The 8616-nt window shown below is 42.2% G+C and overlaps 1 pseudogene; it reads left to right on the top strand.

The window, feature by feature from the left end:
- The first annotated feature begins 253 nt into the window (after positions 1-253).
- LOC119923171 lies at positions 254-7869 on the top strand (annotated as a pseudogene).
- The last annotated feature ends 747 nt before the right edge of the window (positions 7870-8616 follow it).

Raw genomic sequence — 8616 nt, 5'->3', positions numbered from 1 at the left:
CTCCCTAGTGATCAATGCCCTCACTTCGAGCTTTCCCTACTGTGGGCCCAATGTATTAAACCATTTACACTGTGAAGTGCTGACAGTCTTGAGGCTGGCATTTGCAGACACTTCCTTCCCGGAGATGGTAGCGTTCGTCTTCAGCAGCATCACAGTCTTCATTCCTTTACTCTTCATCATGGTCTCCTCTGCCCACATCCTCCTTTCCATCCTAGGGAGACATTCCACCACAGGGAGGTGCAGGGCCTTTTCGATGTGTGTTTCTCACCTGACCGTGGTGGCTCTCTTCTATGAAAGGACCATCTTTGTGTACATGCGACCTCACTCTGGTGCGCCTCAGGATGTTGGAAAGGTCAGTCCGTTAGTCTACGCAGTAATCACACCCATGTTCAACCCCTGATCTACAGCCTGAGACACCAGGAAGTGAAAGGCGCTCTGAAGAAAGTCATCAACAAAAAGAAGATATCAGAACGTTAGGATTGTCAGTTGATGACTGGTATTTCATTCATTTCATTCATTCAGTGGTATTTATTGAGCACGTACTGTGTGCAGAGTACTATACTAAGCACTTGGGAAGTATAAGTTGGCAAAAGATAGAGACGGTCCCTATCCAACAGTGGGCTCACAGTCTAGAAGGGGGAGACAGAGAACAAAACAAAACATATTAACAAAATAAAATAAATAGAATAAATATTTACAAGTAAAATAAATAAATAAATAGAGTAATAAATACGTACAAACATATATACATATATACAGGTGCTGTGGGGAAGGGAAGGAGGCAAGGCGGGGGGATGGAGGGGCGAGGAGGGGGAGAGGAAGGAAGGGGCTCAGTCTGGGAAGCCCTGGTATTTAGTGAGTGTTTACAGTGTGAAGAACACTGAGCTCAAAACTTGGGAGAGAACCATAAGCTAGAGTTGGTAAAAGTGACCTCTGTCCTCAAGGAGGTAACAATCTAGTGGGTAAAGCTCTTTCTGTGGTAATTTTCATAGCATGCAGAGGTGATACAGCGAGTCTTGGTGATGATTTTCATAGCATGGAGAGGTAATGCAACAAGTCTTGGTGAATTAAGTGTATAGCTGCCCTTCTCATTCAAAGCAGAGGCCACAGACAGTGAAATTCACCTATGACTAGTTGAGTGTCTGAAAAGACTACGCAGCAGGCACGGCCAAGATCATGATATGCCCACCCAAAAACGATTCTTCATGTTGCAGTGGAAGAAAATGAAGGGGTTGTTCATGGTTAGCCATGTTCAGTTACAAACCTTCTGGTCAAACCATGGCAAGTCCCTTCATCTTCCTGGGTTACCACTTAATTATTCCAAAGGAAACTCATCCCAAGGATGCCAGTTATTTATAGAAATTCCTGCAGAGAGAATCTTGGCGGTAGCCACTACTTCATCATCATCATCATCGATCGTATTTATTGAGCGCTTACTATGTGCAGAGCACTGTACTAAGCGCTTGGGAAGTACAAATTGGCAACATATAGAGACAGACCCTACCCAACAGTAGGCTCACAGTCTAAAAGGGGGAGACAGAGAACAAAACCAAACATACTAACAAAATAAAATAAATAGAATAGATATGTACAAGTAAAATAAATAAATAAATAGAGTAATAAATATGTACAAACATATATACATATATACAGGTGCTGTGGGGAAGGGAAGGAGGTAGGATGGGGGGATAGAGAGGGGGACGAGGGAGAGAGGAAGGAAGGGGCTCAGTCTGGGAAGGCCTCCTGGAGGAGGTGAGCTCTCAGTAGGGCCTTGAAGGGAGGAAGAGAGCTAGCTTGGCGGATGGGCAGAGGGAGGGCATTCCAGGCCCGGGGGATGACGTGGGTCGGGGGTCGATGGCGGGACAGGCGAGAACGAGGTACAGTGAGGAGATTAGCAGTGGAGGAGCGGAGGGTGCGGGCTGGGCTGTAGAAGGAGAGAAGGGAGGTGAGGTAGGAGGGGGCGAGGTGATGGAGAGCCTTGAAGCACAGGGTGAGGAGTTTCTGCCTGATGCGCAGATTGATTGGTAGCCACTGGAGATTTTTGAGATACTTCCTCACTTGGGGTCTGCCTGGGCCATTTCAAAGCATCAGGAAGATTGCAAGACACTAGCTAGGGAAGAGGGAAGGGAAAGGACTGCTTTTGGAGACCTAATCCATCTCTTATAAATGGCACCCTGTCTAAAGGGGAAATAATTTCATGAAACTCAATAGGAGTGGCTCTGCAGGGAAATGTGCACCAACTCTGTTGTATTGTACTCTTCCAAGCTCTTAGTACAGTGCTCTGCACACAGGTAGCAGTCAGTGAATACAACTGAAAACTAAATAGTTATATTAATGTCTGCCTCCCACTCTAGATTGTAAACTCATTTTGGGCAGGGAACATGGCTGTCAGCTATGTTGTACTTTCCCAGGCATTTAGCACGGTGGTCTGCACAAACTAAACACTTAATAAATACCATTGATGATGAGGATAGATGATTGATTGATTGTTAGAGAGAGGGCTTTTCTGGTTTAGGAATGAATTTCTAGGAATAAATAAACCCAGCAAACAAAAAAGGACTTACTGGGAAATTCACATTTTGCAGTTTTAAGCTAAGTCAAAAAGTAAATTAAAACCTGATCTTTAATAAGTTCCTATTTTAGATTTGTATTAGTCTTTTACTTTTAAAATGATGTGGCACTGCCATCAGACCTTAGGAATTACATTTTTATTAAGCATCTTCTTATCCTTTGCTCTGGTTACAAGCAACATCAGGAATAATTGATTCTAGACACAGGCCCAATCAATACTTTGTGGTTATTTGAACTTGATATTTAGTAAAATAAAAGGTAGTGGGGCAATGTCAACCCACCCCCATAGGGACACCTTTATTGGGCAAACCATTAGAGACACCATGAACAACTGGGTGCTTTTAAGGGTGTACACAATATGTCAATGACTTGCTGAGCTATGACCTGCACAAAAAATGCTAGGCTTCATTTGACCTTTTTGATTTGGTTTCCCTGACCAATATCGGGTGGAATGGCTAGTTGCAGCTGTGGTGAGAGATGGGTGGAGGTGAGAGGAAGGTCCCTTGAGAGATGGGTGGAGGTGAGGAAGTTCTCACACTACCTGATTCCCTCATTCATTCATTAAATCTTATTTATTGAGCGCTTACTGTGTGCAGAGCACTGTGTTAAATGCTTGGAAAGTACAATTCCCTCCACCACTTTTTTAGCTGTGTTGAAGTCGAGTTTTATTACATTTGGGAAAATGCATAGTCATCTAAATAGGCTGACTTGAAAGTGGTCAATTTTTGAGGAATATGTCAAATAGGAGGGTCACTGTCCAAAACGTTGCCTTGACATCACAGCACACTTATGCACTTGCTCTGAGACTGTCCTATCTACAGGGAGCCTCTCTTGGAACCAAGACTCCTGGGATAGCCCGCAGCCTTCCCAGCTCCACAGCAAATAAGAGAAATAATTGGGATAGATAGCAGGTTTGGTCGTCCAACCTAGCTCCCAGACTGCCTCTCCGTGACTAGCGCTATGGAGAAACCCAGTCTGGATCCTGGATTTAACCTCTATTGGTTCCTGATAGAGTAGGGCAGATATAGAGCCATGAAGAGAACAGGTGGTTCTGGGACTCGGGGAATACTGGTTGTCCAGCACCGTGAATACTCTGGGACCACTCTCTAATCTATTCATTTTCAGCCAAAATTCAGGTGCTACTGTGTCTTACTTTGGTCGAGAGGATGATAAGCCAAAGCTCGGTTATACCATCTTCCAAATGTAGAAAAACTCAATTTCATTGGCTTAAGTTCCATCCACATTTGCATAATCACCTCCGTTCTTCCCACCTAGCAAAATACTTCCATGAGTAGTTAACACTGTTGAAAAGTAGCATGGCACAGTGATAGAGCAAGGGCCTGGGAATCAGAAGGTCATGGGTTCTAATTCCCACTTTGACACTTGTCTGCTGTGTGACCTTGGGCAAGTCACTTCACTTCTCTCTGCCTCAGTTCCCTCATCTGCAAAATGGGGATTGAGACTGTGAGCCCCAAATGAAGTCCAACCCAATTTGTGGTAGAGACAGCATGGCCTAGTAGAAAGAGCACGAGCCTGGAAGTCAGGGGTCATCCGTTCTAATCCCTGCTCCACCTCATGCCTGCTGTGTGACCTTGGGCAAGTCATTTCACTTCTCTGTGCCTACGTTACCACAACTGGAAAATGGGGATTAAAACCGTGAGCTCCATGAGGGACAGAGGCTTGTCCCATCTGATTTCCTTGTGTCTATCCCAGCGCTGAGAACAGTGTTTGGCACATAGTAAATTCTTAACAAAGACCAAAGTTACTATTATTATTATTATTATTGTTATTATTATTATTATTATTATTATTATTATCATGCATGTGTGGAGGAGTAAATGCATTCCGTAGAGAACATCAATCAATCAATCAGTGGTATTTATTGAACACTTACAATGTGCAGAGCACTGTACTAAGCACTTAGGTGCTTCTACCACAAATCCGGTTGGACCCAGTCTCTGTCTCAAGTCTCAATCCCCATTTTACAGATGAGGTAACTGAGAAACAGAGAAGGGAAGTGACTTGCCCAAGGTCACACAGCAGGCAATACAACACAATTAGCCAGAACGTTCCCTGACCATAAGAGCTTACAGTGTAGAAAAGGGTTTGATTTATAGTTGCCAAGGGTCCTGCTTCATATTCCATGCTCATGGGTAAATGGACCCCACAGAATAATTGTAATCTGGTGAGAAGTGGGATCAGAAGCTTGAGTCTAATCAATGTCAATGCCAAGAAAAAAAAGAACTGTTTCTATTCTATTCTGTTCTATTCTATTCTATTCCATTCTATTCTATTCTATTTCTATTTATTCTGATGACTTGACACCTGTCCACATGTTTTGTTTTGTTGTCTGTCCCCCCCTTCTAACCTGTGAGCCCGTTGTTGGGTAGGGAACTTCTCCATTTGTTGCCAACTTGTACTTCCCAAGCGCTTAGTACTCTGTACACAGTAAGCGCTCAATAAATACGACTGAATGAGTGAATGAATTGTAACCTTGAAAGGGTAATGAACAGCCCTCTGGTGCTAACTTACTGCAAGTAAGGGAGTATGGGGCAGGAATCTAAGTTAATCATTTTTCCCAGGGACATTATATCTCAAAGATGCTTCCAGAAGAGTAGCATTCTAACATTCTAGAGGAAGAAATAGATGTAAATCGCTTGACTTCCTGGCACTGCAGTGTTATTAATAATACCGCTCTAATGCCAGATGCAGGTAATTCACTATATTTGCTGCTTAAATCTCCTTTTTCTACTAAATTCATGTATTGCCTCTTTCTAAATTGTTAATGCTGAGATTCCTAAAGCCTGGTTGTGAGGTTTTCTTTATTATTATCATCCTTTAGATGTTAGGCCTTTTATCGCCAGGAAGAGAGAGGCTGGAATAAAGCTTTCTGCTGTGAGGTAAACCCTAGCCACTCTAGGACAAGTCTGCTATTTCCAGTCAAACAGATGTACAAATGTACAAGGGATGTTGCTATTAAATCTAGGTTGCTGAATCATTAGGCAACTGGAAACATGATGACAGAAGAGAAATTCTGATTTAATCTCATTGCCTCCATTTATAGAGGCCCTGAAACAGTCCTTTGGAGGACTTTATGAATTATCTGGGAGGGCTTAAGACTATCCATTTGATGTGGAAGGTTTAGCAACTGGACCATCTGGAAACAGCTCAACATGGTTAGAGGACTTCTTTAAGTCACAGTCAGTACTGTGATTCAGAGTACCTTGTATGGCCATTTTGGTTTATTTGGTTTGAAAATAAGTACACCTAAGGTATTTCAACCGCACTTAGGGTCAAACCTGGAAGGTTTCCAGTACTCTACCAGTCTCGGTTACGGGAGGGAGATTCAAGCAGAGGCCTACCCATTCTATTCCTAGCTTGGGCAGTGGCTAGCGAGTGAAAGGAAATCTGCTACAAGTCAAAACTCACTCTTGGTGGGCAGCAGCAGCATGGGAGAGAGTCAAGGATGGAGACTCGAGTTTACTGCACAGAAGGCAGCAATGCTAAACCACTTCTGTATTTTTACCAAGAAAATTCTATAGATCTACTACCAGAACGATTGAAAATGGAGGTGGGGTGTTCTGGGAGATACGTGTCCGTGGTGTCGCTATGGGTTGGAAACGACTCGACAGCATAAGACAAGGTATTTCTGTATGTTTTCATCCTGAAAATTAGTTAAAATAGTTAGGTTCATTGGCTTTAGAAAGATATGCAAAATAAATCAGCTCCAAGTGTACCTTGAATAAATAGGTAGAACTCTCTAGAAAGCTTTTTCTTAATAATTTGATCCATTCTGATCATCTTCACAGAGAGGAAAGAATTATTTAATAATTAATGATCAAACCCATTGATTAATATGTAAGGCAGGAAGTCTGCATATTCAAATGGATTGAGTTCAAATTATCTCTAAATTCTGGCTTTCTAATATGACATTCGACCCTTGTGATCTTATGGGCATCAAATGAAATCCCTGTGATGCTCGTTTATCTTCCAAGCTGTATCTAAATGTTATTTAATAAATAAGGTTCTGAGCCAGTTGTCAAGTTTTATCTTGAATTCTATCACGTTTTGAGTATAGGCTTTCAAGTCATGGCTTCAGAATGATATGAGGAAATATAATTTTCTTATTGAATCACTGTACAAGTGGAAGGATTAAAATTATTATGAGTTGATGTGAATATTCATGCCCGCATGTGTGAACTAGAGAGAGATAGCCCATACTACATGTGCATATTAGCAAGACAAGTGGAAGAAAGCAATTTAAACCTGAGCAAAGATGCTTCTCATCTTCTGCTGTAATCTCTATCTCAGTGAGCAATGCAGATGATAAGGAATTGCTTCCTAAAAATTATACTACTGGACTGGAATTTGTTCTCCTGGGACTGGCATCACAGCCCTAGCTGCATGTTATCCTCTTCATGGTCTTCCTGGTGATCTACCTTGTCGCTCAAGTGGGGAACCTGGGGCTGATCCTTCTAATCAAGGCTGACTCCCTACTACACACTCCCATGTACTTCTTCCTCAGCCACTTCTCCTTCGTGGGTCTATGCTATTCTACCAATTTCTCCTCTCAGATGCTAGTGCATTTCTGTCAGAGAAGAAGACAGTTTCTTCTGCTGGATGCTTTATGCAATGCCCTTTGTTCATTGGCCTTGTGATTACCGAGTTTTATATCCTTGCTGCAATGGCTATTGATCGTTTTGTGGCTATCTATTACCTTCTACAATATGGCAGCGAGATGTCCAAGAATGCCTGCCTTTGCCGGGTTGCTGTTCCCTACACCTTTCGCCTCCTGAATGGCCTTTCCCATACAGTACTGACGTTCCACTTATCTTTCTGTAGCTCCAAGACAACCAATCATTTCTACTGTGCTGATCCACCCCACATCATGCTGCCTTGCTCTGCTACCTATATCAAAGAAATGGCAATGTTTGTTGTTGCTGACTTCACTTTATCTAGCTCCATCCTAATAATTCTCATATCGTACATTTTTAATTTTGGTGTCATTTTGCGGGTCCATTCTTCTGAAGGAAAGGCACTGAGCCTTCTCCACCTGTGGCTCCGCATGATAGCTATCATCGTATTTTATGGGACAGTTTCCAGCATGTATCTGAGGTGGCCTTCGAAGCAGTCTCTAGAGGAGTCAAAAATCACTACTGTCTTTTATTCCTTTGTGAGTCCTATGTTGAACCCCTTGATCTCAGTCTGAGGAACAAGGATGTAATGGATGCCCTGAATAAAGTAATCAGGAGAAAACTGCTTAATCGGATGGCAGGCTCCATGTCCACCATTTTCTAATAATCCAGGAATGAAAGAGCAAAAAAATAAAACTTGTTTATCCTTTCCAGCCTGACCTTTCTCTTGTCTCATTTTCTCTTAAAAATAACAGGGAATGGTCCTTTTTTGACATCTCAATGTCCCTCTTTGATTGCCGTGTTCCTGAGGATCGGGGAAAGGAAATGATGTTATCCATAGATCATAAATAATCTTACCCATAGACTATATCAAATTCTTCATCCAGTTTTAAATGTCATTGCAATTCATATAAATCATATGATTGAGCTAGGTGTATTTTCATTGATTCAGGCCAGCAAAAGTTCTCTAACAGTCCAATAGGTTTCCCGAGCAAGCCCTAACTTCAGTAAACATCTTTTAAAAGGGTCCAGAGACATTACCTACTGCAGTGAAGATGCATTTTAAATAACTGTTGAAAGAAAATGGGCCAAGCAAGAGATCCCTGTCATGAGTGTGACCCCTGACACACTTCTTTAGACTATCTTTTGGTAGAATAGCACGACCCCCTGGACCTGCTCTTTAGACTAACTCATTTTAACATTAGCTCAACTCCTTATCTACTTCCTAAACTAACTCTCTTTACAAACATGATCCCCTGCCTTCTGCTTATTGCATCCTGCCAAGGTGGAGGGATTGCCAGCTTAGTGATTAGAGAAGAAAGAAAAACTGGAGAAGAAAGTAAAATTCACTGTCATTCCAAATTGACAAAATGGAGCTAATTATTTGGTTAATAATACAGTCGGGCATACC

The sequence above is a fragment of the Tachyglossus aculeatus genome, unplaced genomic scaffold, assembly GCF_015852505.1.
Source record: "Tachyglossus aculeatus isolate mTacAcu1 unplaced genomic scaffold, mTacAcu1.pri scaffold_151_arrow_ctg1, whole genome shotgun sequence".
Lineage (NCBI taxonomy): Eukaryota > Metazoa > Chordata > Mammalia > Monotremata > Tachyglossidae > Tachyglossus > Tachyglossus aculeatus.
This window is presented reverse-complemented; position numbering and strand designations above follow the sequence as displayed.